The following is a 26507-nucleotide window of genomic DNA, read 5'->3' as shown; positions in this document are numbered from 1 at the left end:
GAGTGACACTTAACACTCGTAAAATATGCAACATTGAGAACTAAAATACTAAATACAAATAGTTAAACAGTAACTGTTCATTTCCCATCTGAAGCAAGTAAGAAAACTACTGAACAGAAAGATGTATAAGAACTAAGTACTGCTGCTTCTACTAATGGCTCCCGTCTTCTCGACTTCCATAGATTACAGAATACCTCTGAGCTTCTGTAACTGAAGAAATGATCCCAAGGAAGGACTGACGCGGTACGTCGTAGCTTATGAGATAAAGAAAAAGCTTTAATTAACGAATTCCTATACTCCAGGCAGGTCGCCTGCAGCGATCCCAGTAACCATCTTCTGCAAGAAAAGACGCGCTCATTAGGAGAAGTTCTTGCTTTTCTTTTTTCTTTTTGGACGAAGAAAACTTTTTAGTTAAATCATTTTTTATGCTTAGGATGCGATACTGTTTCATATATATTAGAAGATGTCAGGTAATACTAAAGGGACATTGTTACTCGAAAATATTTCTAGTTTTTTGCTATCCCATGAAGATAAAGAAGAAATTACGGATCTCAGTTCTAAAATAAATACTGAGGCATTAGTTTTACAATAGTGTATTGCCAGATATCTCAATACTTGTTTGTTATAAAAAATGCCTAAATATTTTAATAAAAAGCAGCACAGTCTGCAAAAAGTTTTACTTTTAATTCCGGTAGCCCGTTTACGTCTATAAGACTGTCCTCAGACCAAGATTGCAGATCACGTGAGAAGTGGGTGCACGCAGCCGCTGCGTAATACCAACTGATACCTGACAGGAACTGCTATTGATAATCTGGATTGCTTTTTGTTAAGATATTAAGTTGATCGCTGTTGTTCCATAATGTTGTCATAAATTATTAAATGCCTAAAGCTTGCCGAAAGAGATGTATACATAAGAGTTATCCAATAGTAAATCACAACCTGCAACAGTTGAAGCTTTTTCTGGATAGAAACACACATCAGTGCCGTGCTCAATCTTGAGAACACTAATTCAAAGTCAGTAGCACCTGTTTCCTAAGTGATGGTAATAGGCTCATACTGAGTGAGTGAGCATAGAGCCAGTAGATGCAGGAATCCTACACTGCCGCTCATGGCAAGGTCATGATTGACATGGTTTGCTGTTGCCTTCCTCCGACCTGTGACGACGCTTGGAGTGTGTATCTGTGTCGTGTAGATGACTGTGACGAGTGCCTAGAGAGTGTAGTGTTGGTGTTGTCACGGATGAAGCAAAGGGAGAGGATGAAAACCTGTGTCAGCACATAGACCACTCCTCTCGAATAGCTCGAAGGAAATCGAAGAGCATAAAGTACCATTCTATAAACGGATCACCATCACCAGTGTGGCATGCTCTCACTTTATGAGGCACTGCGGTCATGTTTGGAATTTAATCCAGGTAATTGGCGCAAAAACTAGTGATGTTTACGTCTCCACCTTTCCTCTGCTTGCCAACCAAATACTGGCAGTGAATATTTCATCCACCGCCAGGAAACGAACTGGCTTACTTCCGAGTCGACTACCACAGCACAGTAGTGGTGTAGCGACTTAGGCTACGGAGACGGGTTTATGTACTTTTTGATAAATTTCACCTGTTAATATCTATCGGATTGTTCTAAATTTACAGGACTGAACAATGTAAATGTACAGAGTAAAGACACCACCTGTATTACATCATGATTACACAAATATTATGAAATCGTATATTTCACTCTAAGACGTACACAGAAGGTCATAAGATAATAATTTAAACTCGAGTATAAGAGAGCCGTTAGGACCTATCAACGTACAAGGTAGTGAGTCTTCAGGAATGGTGAAGTGTGTGAAATTACAGAAACTTCGATAATCTATATCAGGTAGGAATCAAGGAATGAAGAACACCTATAAATTAAGGTGTTCCAGGACATGGTACATACAAACGTAGGAAAAATAAGCTGAGTGCTAAGAAACTGATCGACCAAAGAGTAAAATAAAATCACCGCCAGAGAAAAAAACGCCTACAGCTATAAAATTCGCAAGAAAATGAGATACATAGGAAGAGAAAGGAAGGTAAAGAGAATCTGCTGACAAAAAACTGTAAGGAACCTGTGTAATATATGTTCACGGAGGGATAGCTCCAATATACAGAAAACAATTTTAATTTATAAGCAATGGTGTCAACGTTAGGGGCGCAAAATGATTTCCGCTTTTAAAAGCACAGGGAAGAACAGATTGATTGAAATACTGCATTGAGATAATCAAGAGTGCGGAGTGACTACCAATTAGCATCAGAGAAAAGCTATATTTTTTTTAAGTACACAGGAATTTCCGTAATTATTTTATACGAGATTTCAAAGAAATTTTGGAGACCTGTTATCAAAGGAAGCGGTAGGAACAGATAACATTCCTTGGGTGCTTCCTAGCATCATTTGGGAGAAGTGGCAACCAAACGATTATTCAAGTTAGTGTGTAGAAATTATGAGACTCTGGTCATTTCTTCGTCTGCCGGATGTTTATCAACCACGGATTCCTCACGTTAGCCAGGACACGCAAGTGCGAGAGCTATGATACGGTACAACAGCTCATGCCAACAAATAGTTTAGCAAAATAAAATGAAAATGAACAGAAAAGATAATTGAGAATGCATTAGAAGGCGATTAGTTTGACTTTAGGAAAACCAAAGGTACCACAGAGACAGTCATATCTATCATCTGTGAACGTGGGAAAGAATTAAAAAAGCGTTAAATGGAAAGATGAGTGTACTAAAACGAAGGTGCTTAATAACGCACGAGGTATCAAAGGAGGACATAAGAAGTAAAGTAGCAAGGGCAAAGCTAAAATTTTTCTTAAAATAAGTCTTCTATTATTAACCCCAGGCCTTAATTGGAGAAAGAAGTATCAAAGAATATACTTCTGCAGCAGAGTGTTGCATGGAAGAACCGTAAAAGAAAGAGATATAATGTTTTGAGATACAGCGTCACAAAGGGATGCTGAAAACAGCACAGTCTGGTAAGATGTGAGGAGGCTCTAAGCAGAATACGTGCCCGTCGACCTGGGACCGGAAAACAGTTTGTGCAACATGACAGCCATATTATGATTATGGTTTATGGTTTTAAATTTTACAAGTATTGTCATAGGTATTAAAAATTCACAACCACAAATTTTAGGACGATCTGTACGGGTTAGAAATCTGCACAGGGTAAGAAAAACTTGTTTTATACTTTTAAATCTGTGTTAAAAACGTGTTGTATTAGAAAGTTTCTTATTTAAATAACTATTTTCTGCTTTTTAGTCTTGTGTGTGTATTGAAATTTTTCAATTAATTTCAGACATTATAATAATATAACAAAAGAGACAAGTGCTAGAGTTCAGGTTTATATCATTTTCTGTTCACGTGAATTAACCAATATATTGGTTCCTCCTTCGTATATCATGCCAAAAGACCATAAAAGATGAAATTAGAAATATCTGAGATTACATGGAGGCTTACCAGCAATCGTTCTTTCCGCGAAACGTTCGGGACGGGATGAGGAAAAGAGGGAAATAGCAGTGGTACAAGAAGTAGCCTCCAACATACACCAGAAAAGACAGCGAATTAATAGTGCATTGTCATCCAGTTCTTAGCTATGTTGAATGATTCGCTTAGCACATCGCGAAATTAGTTTAAAATCAACTACAAAATTTATACTGAACAGACAACCAGACAAGAAAGCGAAGAAATAATAACGTGTTATAAAATTGAAGGCCTAGCTTGTCTTAAAAATATCTTGCAGTAAGTAACGGGCGAAGAAAATACACTCCTGGTAATGGAAAAAGAACACTGCTCCGGACACCGCGAGAGGGCTGTACAAGCAATGATCACACGCACGGCACAGCGGACACACCAGGAACCGCGGTGTTGGCCGTCGAATGGCGCTAGCTGCGCAGCATTTGTGCACCGCCGCCGTCAGTGTCAGCCAGTTTGCCGTGGCATACGGAGCTCCATCGCAGTCTTTAACACTGGTAGCATGCCGCGACAGCGTGGACGTGAACCGTATGTGCAGTTGACGGACTTTGAGCGAGGGCGTATAGTGGGCATGCGGGAGGCCGGGTGGACGTACCGCCGAATTGCTCAACACGTGGGGCGTGAGGTCTCCACAGTACATCGATGTTGTCGCCAGTGGTCGGCGGAAGGTGCACGTGCCCGTCGACCTGGGACCGGACCGCAGCCACGCACGGATGCACGCCAAGACCGTAGGATCCTACGCAGTGCCGTAGGGGACCGCACCGCCACTTCCCAGCAAATTAGGGACACTTGCTCCTGGGGTATCGGCGAGGACCATTCGCAACCGTCTCCATGAAGCTGGGCTACGGTCCCGCACACCGTTAGGCCGTCTTCCGCTCACGCCCCAACATCGTGCATCCCGCCTCCAGTGGTGTCGCGACAGGCGTGAATGGAGGGACGAATGGAGACGTGTCGTCTTCAGCGATGAGAGTCGCTTCTGCCTTGGTGCCAATGATGGTCGTATGCGTGTTTGGCGCCGTGCAGGTGAGCGCCACAATCAGGACTGCATACGACCGACGCACACAGGGCCAACACCCGGCATCATGGTGTGGGGAGCGATCTCCTACACTGGCCGTACACCACTGGTGATCGTCGAGGGGACACTGAATAGTGCACGGTACATCCAAACCGTCATCAACCCATCGTTCTACCATTCCTAGACCGGCAAGGGAACTTGCTGTTCCAACAGGACAATGCAAGTCCGCATGTATCCCGTGCCACCCAACGTGCTCTAGAAGGTGTAAGTCAACTACCCTGGCCAGCAAGATCTCCGGATCTGTCCCCCATTGAGCATGTTTGGGACTGGATGAAGCGTCGTCTCACGCGGTCTGCACGTCCAGCACGAACGCTGGTCCAACTGAGGCGCCAGGTGGAAATGGCATGGCAAGCCGTTCCACAGGACTACATCCAGCATCTCTACGATCGTCTCCATGGGAGAATAGCAGCCTGCATTGCTGCGAAAGGTGGATATACACTGTACTAGTGCCGACATTGTGCATGCTCTGTTGCCTGTGTCTATGTGCCTGTGGTTCTGTCAGTGTGATCATGTGATGTATCTGACCCCAGGAATGTGTCAATAAAGCTTCCCCTTCCTGGGACAATGAATTCACGGTGTTCTTATTTCAATTTCCAGGAGTGTAGATTAATAAATTGCAAATCTACAAATATTTTATAACTGTTTTCACAGTACTCAGTGTGCTGCTAAACGAACACAAAGCTATGATTATTGAAACAGGGGTCTTATGCTAAGGAACTTGTTGCACTAGTCTAAATGAAGAAACTGATTCATCCCTTGTAGTGAGTAATCATTGTCTCAAGTCTCTGTGAACAACAGAGCTTCCCATTACAGATAGCAGACAAAACAGTGATGGAAGTGAAAGATGTGGCGGAATAAAAGTTGAAGCGCATGGTGAATGATCAATAGAAATATTACCTCTGGCTGAAGAGAGCTAAGTTTGATGTTTATATTGTACCACATATTGATTATAGAATCTAGTCTAAAGGTAAACAAGGCAACAAGATAGTTATCAAGAGTGACAGAAGGAAAATACTGACTTAGGAAATACCATAACTGGTGGGAAAATGTGGCGATTGTTCTACCGATTCTTGAATATTGTTCATCTCTCTAGCATCTCTTCCAGATAGGACTTATAAAAAGATAGAGAATACACAACGAAGAGCGGCGCGTTTTGTCACGTCATTTAATCCACGCAAGAGTTGATCAACAACTCCAGTGGAAGACCCTACAAGAGAGTCGTTGTACATCACGGGGAGTTATACTATTAAAATTACGGGAGAGCTCTTTCCGGGAAGGGCAGGAATTACTTACTACAGAGGCTTACTGACAATGATTCTCCCAAAGCGCAAGTCGGGATGGGGACAGGGAAAGTGGCATCAGTTAGTGGTAGCAGGAGCACCCTCCGCTACACACCGTTAAGCAACTTGCGGAGTATGATGTAAATGTAGCAGAGAAAGCGAAGCAATTCAGCTACTTAGAAAAGAAGGTTACATAAGATGTAGGAATCAGCGTGGGTTTCGAAAAAGACGATCGTGTGAAACCCAGCTCGCGCTGTTCGTCCACGAGACACAGAGGGCCATAGACACGGGTTCCCAGGTAGATGCCGTGTTTCTTGACTTCCGCAAGGCGATCGATATAGTTCCCCACAGTCGTTTAATGTGAAAAGTAAGAGCATATGGACTATCAGACAAATTGTGTGATTGGATTGAAGAGTTCCTAGATAACAGAAGGTGGCATGTCATTCTCATTGGAGAGAAGTCTTCCGAAGTAAGAGTGATTTCAGGTGTGCCGCAGGGGAGTGTCGTAGGACCGTTGCTATTCATAATATACATAAATGAACTTGTGGATGACATCGGAAGTTCACTGAGGCTTTTTGCGGATGATGCTGTGGTATATCGAAAGGTTGTAACAATGGAAAATTGTACTGAAGTGCAAGAGGATCTTCAGCGAATTGACGCATGGCACATGGAATGGCAATTAAATCTCAATGTAGACGAGTGTAATGTGCTGCTAATACATAGAGAGAAAGGTCCCTTATCATTTAGCTACAATATAGCAGTTAATTCCATAAATAATAGGAGTGATTTAAAATGGAATGATCGTATCAAGTTGATCGTCGGTAAAGCAGATGCCAGACTAAGATTCATTGGAAGAATCCTTAGGAAATGCAATCCGAAAACAAACGCAGTAGGTTACAGTACGCTTGTTCGCCCACTGCTTGAATGCTGCTCAGCAGTGTGAGATCCGTACCAGATAGGGTTGGTAAAAGAGATAGAGAAGATCCATCGGAGAGCAGCGCGCTTCGTTACAGGATCATTTAGTAATCGCGAAAGCGTTACGGAGATGATAGATAAACCCCAGTGCAAGACTCTGCAGGAGAGAAGCTCAGTAGCTCGGTACGGGATTTTGTTGACGTTTCGAGAACATACCTTCACCGAGGAGTCAAGCAGTATATTGCTCCCTCCTACGTATATCTCCCGGAAAGACCATGAAGATAAAATCAGAGAGATTAGAGCCCACACAGAGGCATACCGACAATCCTTCTTTCCACGAACAATACGAGACTGGAATAGAAGGGAGAATCGATAGAGGTACTCAAGGTACCCTCCGCCACACACCGTGACGTGGCTTGCGGAGTGTGGATGTAGATGTAGATGGAAGAAGCGAGACGCCAGGAAGGAATTTTTTTAAAGGCCGAATGTGGGCTCCTTTCCATTCGTCTGTTGAGGGTGCCTAAGGGATCCTGCTTTTTCAGCTAGATATACAACAATTAAAGCAAATAATATTAAGCGTTTTTATTACAATGGAGTATATTGATATAGTTAACATTGGATTTCAATCTCGTTTCGAAAGGTATTGGCGACATGCAAATAATCAATGTCTTACACTATATACAGGGTCGTCCGTTGATCGTAATGGGGCCAAATATCTCACGAAATAAGCGTCAAACGAAAAAACTACAAAGAACGAAACTTGTCTAGCTTCAAGGGGGAAACCAGATGGCGCTATGGTTGGCCCGCTAGATGGCGCTGCCATAGGTAAAACGGATATCAACTGTTTCTTTAAAATAGAAACCCCCATTTTTTGTTACATATTCGTGTAGTAAGTAAAGAAATATGAATGTTTTGGTTGAACCACTTTCTTCGCTTTGTGATGGATAGCGCTGTAATAGCCACAAATATATGGCTCATAATCATAGACGAACAGTTGATAACACATAGGTTTTCTAATTAAAATACAGAACTTAGGTACGTTTGAACATTTTATTTCGGTTGTTCCAATGTGATACATGTACCTTTGTGAACTTTCATTTCTGAGAACGCATGCTGTTACAGCGTGATTACCTGTAAATACCTCATTAAAACAATAAATGCTCAAAATGATGTCCGTCAGCCTCAATGCATTTGGCAATACGTGTAACGACATTCCTCTCAACAGCGAGTAGTTCGCCTTCCGTAATGTTTACAGTGACAATGCGCTGACGCATGTTGTCAGGTGTTGTCGGTGGATCACGATAGCAAATATCCTTCAACTTTTCCCACAGAAAGAATTCGGGGACGTCATATCGGGTGAACGTGCGGGCCGTGGTATGGTGCTTCGACGACCAGTCCACCTGTCACGAACTATGCTATTCAATACCGCTTCAACCGCACGTGAGCTGTGTGCCGGACATCTATAATGTTGGAAGTACATCGACATTCAGTCATGCAGTGAAACATCTTGTAGTAGCATCGGTAGAACATTACGTAGGAAATCAGCATACATTGCCCCATTTAGATTGCCATCGATAAAATGGGGGCAAATTATCCTTCCTCCCATAATGCCGCACCATACATTAACCAGCCAAGGTCGCTGGTGTTCCACTTGTCGCAGCCATCGTGGATTTTCTGTTGCCCAATAGTGCATATTATGCCGGTTTACGTTACCGCTGTTGGTGAATGACGCTTCATCGCTAAATAGAACGCGTGCAAAAAATCTGTCGTCGTCCCGTAATTTCTCTTGTGCCCAGTGGCAGAACTGTGCACGATGTTCAAAGTCGTCACCATGCAATCCCTGGTGCATAGAAATATGGTAGGAGTGCAATCGATTCTTAATACCGACGTTTTTGAGATTCCCGATTCTCGCGCAATTTGTCTGCTAGCGATGTGCGGATTAGCCGTGACAGCAGCTAAAACACCTACTTGGGAATCATCATTTGCTGCATGTCGTGGTTGACGTTTCACACGTGGTTGAACACTTCCTGTTCCTTAAATAACGTAATTATCTGGCGAATGGTCCGGACACTTGGATGATGTCGTCCAGGATATCGAGCAGAATACATTGCACACGCCCGTTGTTCATTTTGATCACAATACCCATACATCAACACGATATCGACCTTTTCCGAAATTGGTAAACGGTCCATTTTAACAAGGGTAATGTATCGCGAAGCAAATACCGTCCGCACTGGTGGAATGTTAGGTTGTAAGTAGGCTGTTTAGGTTTTCTTATTGGTAACGCTACGTAGCGCTCTGTATGAAAATCACTGGCTGTGCTGTGTGCAGTCTGTGGCTAGTTTGCATTGTTGTCTGCCATTGTAGTGTTGGGCAGCTGGATGTGTACAGCGCGTAGCGTTGCGCAGTTGGAGGTGAGCCGCCAGCAGTGGTGGATGTGGGGAGAGAGATGGCGGAGTTTTGAAATTTGTAACACTGGATGTCATGAACTACTATATATATTATGACTGTTAAGGTAAATACATTGTTTGTTCTCTATTAACATCTTTCAATTGCTAACTATGCCTATCAGTAGTTAGTGCCTTCTGTAGTTTGAATCTTTTATGTAGCTGGCAGTAGTGGCGCTTGCTGTATTGCAGTAGCTTGAGTAACGAAGATTTTTGTGAGGTAAGTGATTTGTGAAAGGTACAGGTTAATGTTAGTCAGGGCCATTCCTTTGTAGGGATTTCTGAAAGTCAGATTGCGTTGCGCTAAAAATATTGTGTGTCAGTTTAAGCACAGTCATGTATAATTGTTGAAAGGGGACGTTTCAAGGTGATACTACGTAGTTGTACGTTTGTGACTATTACAGCGCCATCTATCAAAAAGCGACAAAAGTGGTCACACTAAAACATTGATATTTCTTTACGTACTACACGAATATGTAATAAAAATGGGGGTTCCTATTTAAAAACACGCAGTTGATATCCGTTTGACCTATGGCAGCGCCATCTAGCGGGCCAACCATAGCGCCGTGTAGTTTCCCCCCTTCAAGCTAGACGAGTTTTGTTCTTTGCAGTCTTTTTCGTTTAATGCTTATTTGGTGAGATATTTGGCCCGGTCACTACCAATGGCCCACGCCGTAGAATGTCTATGAAAGGAATTAATTTGGATCACAAGCAACAGCTCTTCTACTGCTCTCTTCTAATCGGGGTCAGCCGGCCGCGGTGGTCTCGCGGTTCTAGGCGCGCAGTCCGGAACCGTGTGACTGCTACGGTCGCAGATTCGAATCCCGCCTCGGGCATAGATGTGTGTGATGTCCTTAGGTTAGTTAGGTTTAAGTAGTTCTAAGTTCTAGGGGACTGATGACCACAGCTGTTTAGTCCCATAGTGCTCAGAGCCATTTGAACCATTTTTTAATCGGGGTCTACTAGTGTTCGTCTTCCAGTGTTATGCCGAGGCTTGCAGGAGCGGAGCTTATATTCTCTTCGGATAGAGGCCGCTCCCGTCGTGGTGCGGTCCTTGTCAGCGAACTATTAGTTGACGTCGTCTCGCAGCCTTCTCTGCGCTGGCGTTCTTCATCTTCGTGCCAGCGCTTGTGTTTACGCCTGAACACCGAATGCTTTTCTTATTGAAGAATTCATTCCAGCCTTAACATCGAATAGAAGATACGTTTACGGAAACAGTTCATAAGCCGCACGCTGCTAAATGCGAGTGACACATGAACCGAGGAAGTAAGGGAGATATATGGGAATGCAGTAGGACTTCATTAGTCCTCTATGATCTCATTCCTTTCCCCCATCTGCTCCTAGTCCTCGAACATATCCGCATCCTCTACACCTCCCGCCATCTTGAACCCCCTCACCCCCTGGTTGCTCCTCTCCTCTCCCATCCCCGCCCCCTGCCACGTCATCACCGTTGTGTCCCCCCTACCCTCCATCTCTACACCCTACATCTCCTTTCCCAAGGTGGCTTCCATCAGCTCCCCCTCCTGGATGATGCCCTCTCTCCCTCCATTTATCCTTCCTATCAACTCTGATCCTCAACCCCCTCTCCTTTCCTCCGTCCTTTCCCTGGGCTCCCTCTTCCTCCCCCCCTTCCATCCTGTGATTTCTCCCCGCCTCTCATCTCCTTTCTCCCCCCCCCCCGAGTCCTTTTGTACTCCCCTCCTCTGCCTTCCCCACTCCCTGGCCCGTCTGCTCAGCACCCCCGACCCCTCTTATGGGTCCTCCTCTCCCATTGGCTCCTTTCCCCCCTCCCCCTTCACTTTTCCTCTCCTTCCCCCCCCCCTTTTCCCGTCATCTGACCAGTTTCCCCCCACCTGCTGTCAGGTGTGGTATGTTGTATTCGTGCCAACTTTTAACGCAGTGTTTAAGTGAGTGTTCAGTGTTGTGCGTCCTTCCACAGTGTTGCGAACGGAAATCATGCTGTCGCTGGGTGTGCTTTTTATATCTCTTGCGAACAGAACCCAGACTGTCGCCGTGTTTTTTTAACTGTCTGTCTGTTGTTTTTCTGCTTCCTGTGTGTTCTATTAGCTTCATCGACCCTGTGTTTTATGTTTTATGCTCCAGAATTTTCTGCCATTTTTACCTTTAAGTCACCGATTTTATCGCCAACTGTTATTATTTTTTATTATCTTCATCTTTTTAACACAACTTCTGTAGGCTGAAGAGCGGCGTAATAAGCTGCTGCCAGCCCGCCCCCTTTAGGGGGAATCGAAACCCAATAAAGGAAAAAAAAGACTTCATTAGGTGATAGAATGGTATTATAGAGAGTCATATCGCCAACTTGAATCGAATCCTGTTTTAATTGTGAAAGAAAATTATTTCAATTTCTACAGTGAAAATTAGGTAAGCATTCTGTTGCCTCCCACTTCCCGTAATCTTAAAATTCAGCTCCATTGCTCATTGTGTCATTGTGAGGTAAGAAGATACCTGAACGTAAATTTAGCTCCTCATTACTGTGTCAACTTTCCGGTTGCCTAGAATTTCGAGGCGGATCAGTACTAATGTCTTCCAGAGGCAAGCACCTGGAAAAAGACAAGACTACGTAAAACTTCTTGCAGGTGAAGTTCTCACGAGGCTTTGTGGAACTGTGACGGATAAAGGGAGTTGCTATAAACTTGCCGTGCACTTTGGCCGCTCTTGCGTGACATCAATATGAAAGACGACAGCATGGTAAGGACTTCCGATGCTACAGAACACACGTAAATGTCATCCCAGTTTTCTTTACTTGCTTACCCACATCTTTCTGGATACGTTTTGCAGTCTCTGGTCACAGTCTACGGTGTATTCGTAATAATGAGCTGCACAACCTGCATATCTCCGAACGCTTTTGCTTATAGATACAAGGATCGGAAAACGAAGTAATTAGGCTTATGAAAATAAATTTTACTATTAAAGATAATCCGAGCAATAACCAAAATAAAGACTGTTATTTTGAAAATATTCATCTTTACTCAGCTGCTAGGTGGCAGTTAGTGCTGTGATAATCAACCCAACCGTAAGATGGTGAGTCTATTTTGCCTAAACACATATACCTATTACATCGCAACATGTAGTTAGTAACGGAGTACTGTTCGAGTAGCTGAAACCGTTTTTAATTCGAGGGCAAAGCGGAAACTTCAAAAAGCGTTGTCTGCATAGGCTGGAAACTCCAGAGAAAGTGCTCGTGAAGGGGGACTTCGCTGATTGAGATCTCTGACTCACATCAGAAAACACCTCCTGTTACATGTGGATTGGGCGATTTTACTTCGAAAGGCACGTGAATAATTTGGGAACGATTTCCTCTAAGACTCTCAGATTGGGAACGCCATCGGTGCTTCCTGCGCACGTTCGTTGGGCACTTTAGAGACTTCTATATACAGAGGAAACCATCTATCGAATCGTACTTTCGAATAAGAGAAGCAACTGTGCGGCGCATGTTCCTTGTCCTACCAGAGCATAGGTATTGGTGAATGGTGATCTCTGTACATTTTTAAGTTGCCCAATAGATATGATCGAGAGTGATCGAAGATTTTGCCAAACTGAGAGGGTTGAGGGGGGTAGGTCTCTGAGGCCCTTCCCGATTTATATCACGTCGCCCAGCGCACAGGCAACAGAAGGGCGCCAAATAGAACGGATGAAAACGCAGTAACTCCATTATCTGATTCGGATCACGTTCATGGTTTAGAACGATCCCTAGTGGACCACCCTGCAGCCAGAGCAAAACTTGGCATCACGCAATCCTCCAAAGGAGTGAAATCACGTCAAATGGGGTTGCGGCACCGCGTCACCCTATGACAACTTTTTTACGTGTGAGGGATGTCAGCTGTAGCAAAATTTATCGAGAACGTCGTTCCGCTGCACATCGATCTACGAACTGTCATTTTAGTGTCAGAAATGTGGGGAATCAACACCCCAATCGAAGGGCTGCTTACACTAAAGCACTGTATGCCACCTCCTGACGCTTCACGCGGCGGTTCTGAGTAGTGAAAGTGTCTGAAATGTTTTACTCGGCCACCCACGAGATAACCGTGTGATTTCAATGCTGGGCATCGCATTTCTGACCGTCACAAAGACGCCAAACAAGGAAGTGAAATGACGATCATAGGGGTTGTGACACGTCCACGTTGCTGATGGGGAGAACTGTGTTGAAATTTTGTGCCAATATGACACCATTAAAACCCATGCCATCTAATATTAACGTCTGAGCTCTGGCCTTTTTCTCTTGTCCACAACTTAACGTTGAAAGCTATGCCGAGCCTGGGGTGACGTGACTGTGTACGAAGGTTCTGCACCATTACCCGGGACGTTTGCAGACAACAACACTACAAATGTATCCGGACACCTGTCTGAAAATGACTTTCAAGTTCGTGGCACCCACCATCGGTAATGGTGGAATTCAATACGGTGTTGGCCTACCCATAGCCATGATGAGAGCTTCCACTCTCGCAGGCATCCGTATAATCAGGTGCTGGAAGGTTTCTTGGGGAATGGCAGCCCATTCTTGAGTGCTGCACCGAGGAGAGGTATCGATGTCGGTCGGTGAGGCCTCGTCAGAATGCGGCGTTCCAAAAAATCTCAAAGGTGTTCTATAGGCTTCAGGTCAGTACTCTGTGCAGGTCAGTCCATTACAGGGATGTTACTGTCGTGTAACCACTCCGCCACAGACCGTGCATTGTGCTCGATCGTGTTGAGAGACACAGTCACCAGCCCCGAATTGCTCTTCAACAGTGGGAAGCAATTAAGTGCTTAAAACATCGATGTAGGCCTGTCCTGTGCTAATGCCACGCAAAACAGCAAGGGGTGCAGGTTCCCTCCATGATAAACACCATAACACCAGCACCTTCGAATTTTACCGTTGGCACTACACGCACTGGAAGATGACGTTAACCAGCCATTCGCCATACCCACACCATGACATCGGATCGCCAAATTGTGTACCGTGATTCGCCCCTTCACAGAACGTTTTTCCACTGTTCTTTCGTCCAATGTGTGCGCTCCTTACACCAATCGAGGCGTCGTTTGGCATTAATCGGCGTGATGTGTGGCTTACGAGCAGCCGCTTGACCCCGAAGTTTTCGTACCTTCCGCCAAACTGTCATAGTACTTGCAGTGAATCCTGATGCGCTATGGAACTCCTGTGTAATGGTCTGGAGACATGTCTGCCTATTTCACATTACTGCCCTCTTCTTCTGTCGGCGGCCTCTGTCAGTTCAAAAATGGTTCAAATGGCTCTGAGCACTATGGGACTTAACTTCTGAGGTCATCAGTCCCCTAGAACGTAGAACCACTTAAACATAACTAACCTAAGGTCATCCATGCCCGAGGTAGGTAGCGGTTGTGAGGTTCCTGAATGATGCGCCTAGAACCGCTCGGTCACAGCGGCCGGCTCTTTGTCAGTCAACAGACTAGGTCGGCCAGTTAGATTTTGTGCTGTACGTGTCCCTTCACGTTTCGACTTCACTGTCACATCGGGAGAAGTGGACCTAGGGATGTTTGAGAGTGTAGAAATCTCGCATACAGACGAATGAAAAAATGGTTCAAATGGCTCTGAGCACTATGGGACTCAACTGCTGAGGTCATTAGTCCCCTAGAACTTAGAACTAGTTAAACCTAACTAACCTAAGGACATCACAAACATCCATGCCCGAGGCAGGATTCGAACCTGCGACCGTAGCGGTCTTGCGGTTCCAGACTGCAGCGCCTTTAACAGCACGGCCACTTCGGCCGGCCAGACGAATGAAACAAGTGGCACCCAATCACCGTGAGTTCAGCGAAGCGCCCGATTCTGCGCTCTCACGATGTCGGTCGCTGATGTGGATTACCTGGCAGTAGGTGGCAGCAGAATGCACCTAATATGAAAAACGTATGTTTTTGGGGGTGTCCGGATACTTTTCATCACATAGTGCATGAACGAAATTTCAAACTTATGCGTGACAATACGAGGAAATTACGCGATGCATCAAATCGGCTTCATGCTTTCTCCCTGTTGTGTGCTTCGGTGGGATTGCAGCGCCTTCTGCCGGCCTTTTTTTTTTTTTTTTTTTTTTTTTTTTTGCAGCAGGGAAGTGTGCCGAAGCTGGCGAGTGGAGCTGGAAACGGACACCGCTCGACAACAGACCTCGCTTTCTTGTGGTTGCCACCTGGTGTTTACTTTCCCCGCTGCTCTGCGACGGGAAGGCTGCTGCCCGAGCAGCTCTTCTGTATTTTTTCAGTGGACCTATCAGCATTGGGAGCAGGTGCGACGCGTCCCTGTGATTGCACAGTTTCGGTTCCCCCTGTTCTGCTGAACATTGGCTCTGTCAACAGAGTGAGGGGAAGAAAGTTATGTATAAGGTGGCAACCGACCGAATTTGTTCAGTGTAACATAGTGAAGTTTACATTTTGGTGAAAGTGTTCTTGCCATGAAAGAGAGGGCCATTAGCATGATAATTTCGTATGTTCTAAGCAGTTCTTACTGAACTTGAATTGAGTATGTTTTGCGGTAGTGCCTTGTACGTAACTTTGGATTACGTGGTGCCACAAGACCGAGGTTTAAATGGTCGTTAACTCCTTAAAAAGCCCGATAACAATAAACAGGGAATATCAGTAGCAACAGAAAATTATGTAACGCGAGTACGGTTCGTTGTGAATATGAAGAGAGGACGCAGAGTGTGTAAATGTGTAACAGTTCTGTGACAGGATTTTTCTCATAAGAATCGACAGAAAACGTACATCGACAACTATATGTTAGATATACAGGATGGTCCATTGATCGTGACCGGGCCAAATATCTCAGGAAATAACCGTCAAACGAAAAAACTACAAAGAACTAAACTTGTCTAACTTGAAGGGGGAAACCAGATGGCGCTATGGTTGGCCCGTTAGATGGCGCTGCCATAGATTAAACGGATATCAACTGCGTTTTTTTAAAAATAGGAACCCTCATTTTTTATTACATGTTCGTGTAGTACGTAAAGAAATATGAATGTTTTAGTTGGACCACTTTTTTCGCTTTGTAATAGATGGCGCTCTAATAGTCACAAACATATGGCTCACAATTTTAGACGAACAGTTGGTAATAGGTAGGTTTTTTAAAATAAAATACAGAACGTAGATACGTTTGAACATTTTATTTTGGTTGTTCCAATGTGATACATGTACCTTTGTGAACTTATCATTTGTGAGAACGCATGTTATTACAGCGTGATGCCCCCAGGGGTTCAGCATTCATTTGCTGAGTACGGGCTTGGCGACCCCGGGTTCCTGAGCTGGGGACTGGTCAGCGCCGCCAGTCTCCGATCACCGTAACCCCCGGACATGCCTCAGCGACCACCGTATGGCGCGGCGGTGGAATGTTGTGTGCTGCGGGTAATGGTAATCTTGGCTTGACCAACTGGATTGCGAAGAAGGTCAACCTCTATAAAAACCCCTCAGTCTTACGGTGTGCTGCGCGCCTATAAGTTGTATGGCTGTTGGGATTGAACAGTCGCAAGCGGGCAACATCAGGGGCACCTGCCACGCCCCAGTTGTATAAGGCTTACTCATGCACGCGGGGCTTTGTCTGAGGGGACCTTTAGCTCCCTAGCTGCTCCTGGGACTGCAATGAACCATTCGACCTCTACGTTTCCCCCTACCAGTGGATTGGGTGGGCCACTGGTAGGAAAACACACCCCATCGAAAAAGCGACTTCGTGCTGTGAGTCCTCCAGCGTCTGGTGTTACTAGATATTTATCAGACTGTCGTAACAGAGCACATGCTGATAACCAGAATGTGTTTTTTATTTGATTCGTGAGTTCCTCCCGGCATATTTGACAATCAAAATATCCACGGGTGTACTATCGGTCTACAGTGTCCAACGGGCACAACATTTCGGCGATAATACATGTCGCCATCATCAGGTGAACTGGCGGACTGAGCTCCCGTGAACGTGCCGGCACGGAGATCCGTACGCTATGGCTGCTCAGAGGGAACTGGGTTCGGTCGTGGCGGGGGCCGATTTTAGTACCCTCCACCTGCGGCGTGCGCCCTCCGCTGTCCGCGCCCCGCGCCACGGTCGCGCGTTGGAACAGATTGCGACGGCGTCTGAGATGACGTTGGAGTGATGGCTCTGTCCGCCGTGGTCGTCACTACTATACGTGTGCTCGATTTACTCTTGATTAACCCAATCGCTGGTTCCAAGCCTTGCTAAGATTATAGCCACAGTCACGGTTTATGAGGTCGTCATTGGTGCGAATTTCGATGGCCTCTCTAACAACGCTGTCCCAATATCTCGACGTCTGTACCAGAATCATCGTGCGTTCATACTCCATGGCATGATTTTCCGTCAAACAATGTTCAGCGACCTCCGACTTGCACGTATACATCAGTCGAGTGTGCGTCTGGTGTTCACGCCATCGATCCTCGACGGTACACATACCAATATACGACTTGCCACATTGACACGGAATCTGGTGCACGCCGGCCTTCCTCAAACCGAGGTCATCTTTAGCGCTCCCCACAGCAGAGGTGGAGATCGAGACGAGGTCGCTTTTCAAGGACGTAGATTTACCGGAGGGTGACGCTAATAAATTGTTACCCTAAGGTCCGGTACCGCCTAGACTCTATGAACTCCCGAAGGTTCACAAAGAGGGGGTACCATTACGCCCCACTGTCAGCAACATCATGGCACCTACATATTTGTTGGCCAAATACCTGACGGGATTATTAAGCCCTTATGTGGGTAAATACCCTCATCACATCCGTAATTCTGTGTATTTTGTTAAACGCCTTGATAGCTTCAGGTTGGATGAGTCAGATATCATGGTGAGTTTTGACGTCGTTTCCTTGTTTACGAGGGTACCCCTGCGAGAGTCACTAGAATTGATTAGTCAGAAGTTTGACGAGAAGACCACTGAACTTTTTAGGCATGTCTCGACTTCCACGTATTTTCTTTTTAATGGAGAATACTACGAACAAACGGAGGGAGCCGCCATTTGCAGCCCACTCTCACCGGTGGTAGCGAATTTGTACATGGAGAACTTCGAGGAGGAAGCCCTGTCGTCATCCGAATGGAAACCTACTTGTTTTTTCCGTTACGCGGGCGACACGTCATCTGGCCACATGGTATGGATAAACTCCTTGACTTCCTTACACATCTAAACTCCATACACCCCAACAGAAAATTCACTATGGAGACGGAAACTGAGGATAAATTACCTTCCCTTGACGTCTTGGTCAAGAGAAGGGCTGATGGCACCCTAGGTCATAGGGTGTATCGGAAGACAACGCAGACTGATCTGTATTTGCACGCAGACAGCTGCCACCACCCTTCACAGAGGAATGGGGTACTTAAAAATCTAGTACATAGGGCGCGCAGTATCTCTGACGCACAGAGTCTACCCCAGGAATTGGAACATCTGAGAACTGTATTTCGAAAAAATTGGTACTCAGAGTGGCAGATTCAACGTGCTCTCCGCCCAACCATTACAGCACAACCTGTGGAGATGGATGATATCACGAGGGAGGAGGTAGGCACTGCATTTATTCCATATACAGGCGCACTGTCGGGGAAAATCGCCCGCATTTTGAAGAAACACCGAGTCGGAACTGTGTTTTGTCCTCCGAATAAAACTTGTGCACTGACGGGGAGCGCCAAAGATGACCTAGGTTTGAGGAAGGCCGGCGTGTACCAGATTCCGTGTCAATGTGGCAAGTCGTATATTGGTCAGACGATGCGTACCGTCGAGCATCGATGCCGTGAACACCGGAGGCACACTCGACTGATGTATACGAGCAAGTCGGCGGTCGCTGAACATTGTTTGACGGAAAATCACGCCATGGAGTATGAACGCACGAGGATTCTGGTACAGACGTCGAGATACTGGGACAGCGTTGTTAGAGAGGCCATCGAAATTCTCACCAATGACGACCTCATAAACCGTGACTATGGGTATAATATTAGCAAGGCTTGGAACCAGCGATTGGGTTAATCAAGAGTAAATCGAGCAAACGTATAGTTGTGACGACCACGGTGGACAGAGCCATCACTCCGACGTCATCTCAGACGCCGGGGTGCGGGGCGTGGACAGCGGAGGCTAGGTGCGGGGCGTGGACAGCGGAGGGTGCGCGCCGCGGGCGGAGGGTATTTAATTCGGCCACCGCCGCGACCGAACCCAGTTCCCTCTGAGCAGCCATAGCGTACGGATCTCCGTGCCGGCACGTTCACAGGAGCTCAGTCCGTCAGTTCACCTGATGATGGCCGAAATATTGTGCCCGTTGGACACTGCAGACCGGCAGTACACCCGTGGATATTGTGTTTTTGATTGTCAAACGGAAGGAGGGTAGGTTTGAGAGGGTTTCTCCCTTTTACATCCACAAGGGTCTTGAGGGAATTGCAGGAACACTGAAATCTGTGAAACGACTGCGCAATGGGACTCTGTTAGTTGAGACTTCTAGTTCCCGTCAAGTCGCATCTATTCGGAAAGCAACCTGTCTCGGAGAGTACGCTATCTTGACCGAGCTCCACTCTTCTTTGAAGTATAGTAAGGGTGTTGTGACATGTAGGGACTTGGTGGATATCCTCACAGACGAGTTGAAATCTGAGTGGGCTGACGAAGGTATTATGAAACGAATCGATGGGGACCTAGTCAAATCCGACTCGATTATTATCACGTTAAGTTGCCCGAGACTCCCAGAGCATGTTAAAGCGGGTTTCTTACGTTTGCCAGTACGGCCATATTTCTACAACCCAATGCGCTGATTTAAATGTCGGCGCTTTGGGCATACTACGTTGGGGTGCAATGGGATAGCCACTTGTGGTAAATGTGGTCAGCCTGCCCAGGAAGGAGCCGATTGTTCATCGCCTGTGAACTGCGTGAATTGCTCTGGGAGTCACCCTGTCTGGAGCCTGGTCTGCTCCATCTATCTCGAGGAACGGAAGATACAGGAGATCAAAACATCTAAGCGCATCCCCTATGGTGAGGCCAAGAAGCTCTTGAAGGCCATGCAGCCTCCTGTGTTTACAACATCTTTCGCTTCCGCTCTGAAGAAACCGGTACAGTTGGCCACTGTTGCTACACAAACGGAGGTTGCTAGTGTCAGCACTAATACCTGCGTTTAATCTAGACATAGCTGACTTAGAAACTGGTTACTTGTTTTCCTTTCTAGTGGGATCAGGAACCAATAATTGTCAAGCGACCCTTGTCCTTGACGAAAATTGTGGTGTCACCGCCAGACACCACACTTGCTAGGTGGTAGCCTTTAAATCGGCCGCGGTCCGTTAGTATACGTCGGACCCGCGTGTCGCCACTATCAGTGATTGCAGACCGAGCGCCGCCACACGGCAGGTCTAGAGAGACTTCCTAGCACTCGCCCCAGTTGTACAACCGACTTTGCTAGCGATTGTTCACTGACAAAATACGCTCTCATTTGCCGAGACGATAGTTAGCATAGCCTTCAGCTACGTCATTTGCTACGACCTAGCAAGGCGCCATTACCAGTTACTATTGATACTGAATCATGTACAGTCAAAAGTGACGCTCATCATTAATGGATTAAAGTTAAGTATTCCACCAGCTACGTCCGTTTTTCTAAATTCTAATTTCCTTGTCCTGTTCCAGACCTCACGCCAGCCTGCGTGAGCTAAAACGCGTGCCTTTCGGCTTCCTCTAGTAACCCGGTGTTGGTTCTCCTGCCAACCCACAACATAGTGCATTTTGTAAGTAATAAAAATTAGTTTCATAGAGTAAGTTATGCACTTTTATGCAACCGAAGGTATTAATTTTGACGCAAGTACAATTTGTAATTGTAATTTTGCACTTTATAGAACCTTCATCACAATGATCAAATGCAAGAGTTTTCTGTTATTATTGATAAATGTGAAAGTTGTTTACTAATAACATAAACATGTTTTATATACGTTTCACGAAGTACTGAAGCGATGCTTGATATATTTTTGTATTGCGTCTCTTTATTTTACCTTTTTGTTAAGGAAATTGCGTTTTCTAACATTTTATGGTAAATCTGTTTTGTTTTCTTTATTTTTGCTGCAACATTCCTCTGTTTCTCGTTACAGATCACTTATTTCGAATAAAACCTGAATTAATCATTGACTATTTAAATTATGCTGCAAATACTGTTTATTATTAAGTAACAGACTGGAGGGTAACTACGTAGAATAAAAATGTCCTGTGGGTTACCTGGTCCTTTATATATCCTCACTCAGTTTCTAGAGGGCTCTCCATTTCCTGGTTTTGGGGAATCTAATAGGATAATGACTGCATATGTAAAGAAAGCAATCATTATGAGGTTCCGTTCTACGGGTATGCAACGCATCTAACATGGGGGTAATGCGGACGCGACCTTAACTGACCAAAATTAGCAGGACAACTACCGTATATTACTCCTTCTTATGGTAGTGCCCAGTAGCCTACATTTCCTTCTCAAGCGCAGTCATGCGTCAGATTTGTATTTCCGCTCCAGAGGACAGTGTCTTCTTATTATCTCTCAGTCCAGTCTATTTCAGCCTTAAATGTACATAGTGTTGAGCGTGACACGTAGTGGTCGTAGCTGCTGTAAACATTAAAGTTCAATATCGGTATACTTGCACTTTAACGCGGCCTTATGTCTACGGTCGCCTCTTGTATATTTTAATAGCAAGTCATTTAAATGTAGAACTAAGTTCACACTTCTTCACACAGCTGTAGCAGTGCAGAGCTAATGATAACGATATTTTTTGTTAATAGAGTGCATTGTAATTTGAATGTTATTTAACTGACTGTTTCATTTTTTCATTTGTATGTACGTTCGAAGTAGAACATATCAATAATGGATCTTCTAGGGAAATTAAGTCTTATGTTTAACGTCAGGGATATAGTCCGCGCTCGGTTGGGGAAATTTCAAGCAGTGAACTGTACCTTAAGTGAATATCAAACAAGCTGTGTGATGCTGCGGCGGTGCGGTTCTTTTCTGCCTTCCTACTAACATAGAAAGTTATTTTTTCAGCAGCCCTACCTGCCTTGGAGCGATACATTATAAAAAACTAAAACAAAAATAAAGGATTAGCAGCGCTACACGTGTCAAGAAGGTACACAGATATATTTGACTGTTTTATGAAGTTTGAATGTGTTAATTTTACTGTGCCTGACACTAATTATTAAATGAAGAGAAGCCCTTGCATTAAAACCACTGTTCCGTGTTCTCATTTATGAACCTACAATTGCTACCAAGTTCGTCGTAGGGTACGAAATTAGTTTCAGTTTTTCCTACTCCTTTTCCCACTTATACAGCGTGCCGCGCGGTGTAGCCGCGCAGTCTCAGGCGCTTTGCCACGGTTCACGCAGCTTCCCCCGTCGGAGGTTCGAGTCCTCCCTCGGGCATGGCTGTGTGTGTTGTCCTTAGCGTAAGTTAGTTTACGATAGATTAAGTAGTGCATAAACCTAAGGACCGGTGACCTTAGCAGTTTGGTCCCATAGGAACTTAACACAAGTTTTCCACTTACAGCGCACACACTGTGTGTTTAGCGGCAACTTTAAGGTTGCAGCTTGGACCTCTTAATGAAGGACGGCACTTTTCGTCAATTAATAAACACGTCCTAAAAAGCGCATGGTGTTAAACAGTTTTGAATGCCCACTGGAATACCACGTAGGTTACCCCTCTTGGAACCATAAAGTTTCGCTATTCAAACCACGAGGGATTGATATCCTTAGAAAGAAAGCGCCGATTCTCACAAGACAACTGAATTCATTTTGACTTCGTCCACAAATGATCCAAAACTGTTATTGGGAAATCAGATTATCCAAAATTACCATTATAATTCAGTCTTATAGAAAGTACCTAGCACTGTGGAGTACCTGCTCTCTCGCCACATGAAGTGGTCAAGGACTTCTCTCGACTCATGCACGAAATTATTCTCCCACTACGAAAGTGCTCTATAAACCACTTATCAGTTTGGTTGAGCAACACAGTAGTCAGTCTGCATCACATTTCAATTTACATAACCTGGTACTCCCTTTCTTGGGACGAGTCCCCGCTCCTAAATCAGTTTACATAAAATTTCAAATTAAAACATTCCCAAAGCAAGTAAAAACAAATTAACCTGATCTTTAAACATCTGAAGGACTGAAATAAGGTTTATATTTCTCAAACACCGAAAACTGGCTGCATTACATTGATCATTTTCTCCCATGTATGTGACCTACGCAAAGTAGTGCAATCTGAGCAATTTACACTTAGTTCTCCACAATTTCAGTGATATACATAGCACCTCATGCACTCAGACAACAAAAATGAAAATAAAATCATGCAGTAAAATAAACTATTGGTATCAGTCTAAAATTGAAACTATTGCGTAAATTTTTAGTCTTTCCACAAAATGATGTTTGCTTTTAAGTTATTAGTTTACGTTTATCACTGTCTTCTACAAAAAACATTAACAATTCAGGAATATCTTTATCAATCTGTGTTTTTAGGCAACGTTAATTTTTTTGTCGCCCGAAAGTTACCTAAGAAACTGAAATCCACACGTTTTTAACTATGACCTTGCCAAAGGTATAGATAAACTTTCACAACAGCTGGAATTATAGAAGTGTTGTGAGTAAATCGTACCGATGAATGTAATATCCGATCGCATGCGTACATCAAGAAGATCTGCCTGATACACAGGCGAGCGCTTGCCACTTTCGCTGTGTAAAAGCATATTTTTGTGTCATGACTCAATGCGTGTGGCCACAGAGCTTCTGTCAGATTCTTGAGGACGATGAATAAGGGGCACTAAATTGAAAACGAGACATGTAGAAAAAAATACACTTATTCTACTGTGGAAAAAGATGGTCGATGCCTATGGAACCATTATTATACCGAGCCGTGCGCCTCTTGGTCTGAAACAAATCGACAGCGAAGAATTCTTCTCTTAAGGGCTGCAAAAATAGCAAATCGTATGGGGAGAAATGGATACCTATGGAGGATATGTAACGGTTTCCCAGCGAAACTTCAGCAGCATACTCAAAACGACCTTAGGAAAACATGTGGGCAACCCATGAGATTTCCATGTTTTTGGAGCACTGAAGAAAGTCATTCGTGGCTGCCGGTTTGTGTCGGACGAGGACGTGCATGATTGGGTGCAATCACGGCTCCGTAAGTAACGGCAAACGTTCTTCCGCAAAGTAATGAACTGTCTTGTCTGGGAGCGGGGATTGCTTTTGAAATAGTAAACAGTTTACTTACTTTTCCTGTCTGTCTTGTTTTCATAATACTGCTATGCCTTTAGCTTTCTCTCTAAGGATGTACGTACTTCGTTTCTAGCTAACTACACCATGACGCCCTTGAAGTCTCACTAGAATGCAAAAAGAAAGTATTCAGTTACATTGCAATTACGGATTTATAGACATGAATCAAATGAAGTGTCTGAAAACTAGGAATAAACCGGCGACAGTTATGATGTCTCTTTTAAAACGTCTAATGTACTTCGAATGTCGACAGGACGATCAGAAATTTGATTCTTCTTTTTTTCACTGATGCTATATTCATATATTGCGTTGTTCGAAACAAACTCTTCTGATGAAATGCAAATTGATAAAATAGATTCTATACTAACTAAACCTTTAAAATCGCAAAATTAAGTTTTATATACAAAGCTGGCCCCTCCTGCACATTCGAAACAAACTCTTCTGATGAAGTGCAAATTGATAAACTAGATTCTATACTAACTAAACCTTTAAACTCTTAAGAATCGCAAAATTAAGTTTTATATACAAAGCTGGGGCCCCTCCTGCACAAAAATTAAATATTTCGTTCAGTGAGGCCAATACTGCTGATTAGTACTGTTAATAGAAACTGATACCAAAGTGTGCAAGGGCACCCACATCTCAGTCTGAACCGAGGTACTTCTACACATATTTGGTATCTGGAATGAAGAACTGCCTACCAGCACTAATATTGTAGTTATCATAGTCGCATACTGAAAATTGAACAATACATATCCCTCAAAAGAACATTTAATAAATAAGTTTAGTGAAGAATACCTGCATTTCTGGGTACAAGGTGACAGATAATGGAATCAGCATCAGAGTAGGGTATCCTTCTCCATCCAGTATTAGATTTACACACAGCACTTTAACAAAACCATATACACTGCTAAGCCAGACGATTCTGAACATCGACCTACTATCGATATAAACCTGTCCAGGCGATAGGAGAGTAACCTGACGAAGAGTGACTGCTAGTCATACATACGCACGGTGCATGTAATATCTGTGAGCGGAGCCTCCGTGAGTAGAATGGGGAACAGAATGAGGAAGGCACGCAATCTGTCTGAGTTTGACCGAGGGCAGACCGAGGGCAGATTATAACGGCCCAGAGGCTCAGAACGAGTGTTTCGGAAACTGCACGAATCGTCGGGTGTTCGAGAAGAGCTTAATGAGTGTCTTCAACACGTGGCGAAACCAACGTGGAACCACGTCCAGATGTCGTGATTTGAGAGGGTACCCCTCATTACAGATGTCAGACGTCGTAGAATGGACAGACTGGTAAAACATGACAGTCGGCGAACTGTGGAGTAAATAACATCAGACTTTGATGTTGAGCATACTACAAATGTGTCTAAACACATGGTGCACCGAAAACACCCATCAGTGGACCTCAGCAGCCAACGACTCAGATATCTGCCAGTGCTAACACCACGAAATCGGCAACTTCCACCGAAATGGGCACGTGACCATAGGCACTGGGCATGGCGCAGCTGCAGAGCGTTTCATCGTCTGATGAATCTCGATATCTTCTTATCATGCCGATGATAGGACGCGAATCCATCGCCTTCCAGGGGAACAGTGGCGGCGGCTCCATTACGATCCACGGAACATTCACATGTGCATCCATGAGTCCAGAGGAATTCGCGTAAGGCACCATGACGATCAGGGAGTTTCGTACACTGGTGACCGACCACGTACACCCCTTCATGACGATCATGTTTCCCGACGTAAGTGGTATTTTTCAGCAAGAAAATGCCCCTGACACAAGGCCAGGGTTTTGATGGAGTGATTCAAGGAACACATTGGAGGGTTCTAATTGATGTGCTGCCCCCCCCCCTCCCTCCCTTTCCCAAGCTCTCCGGGTCTCCACCCGATCGAACACATACGGGATGTTATCGAACGGGGCGTCAGAGCCCATCGCCTTCCTTCCCGGAAATTAAGGGCACTAGGTGACTTGTGTGCAGATGTGGTGCCAACTCCCTCTAGCGAGCTACTGATGCCTCACTGCGTCCATGCCACGTCGCGTCGCCACTGTTTACGTGCTAAAGGTTGACATACTTGCTTTTAATTAGG

This window comes from Schistocerca cancellata, chromosome 7 (assembly GCF_023864275.1).
Source record: "Schistocerca cancellata isolate TAMUIC-IGC-003103 chromosome 7, iqSchCanc2.1, whole genome shotgun sequence".
NCBI lineage: Eukaryota > Metazoa > Arthropoda > Insecta > Orthoptera > Acrididae > Schistocerca > Schistocerca cancellata.
This window is presented reverse-complemented; position numbering follows the sequence as displayed.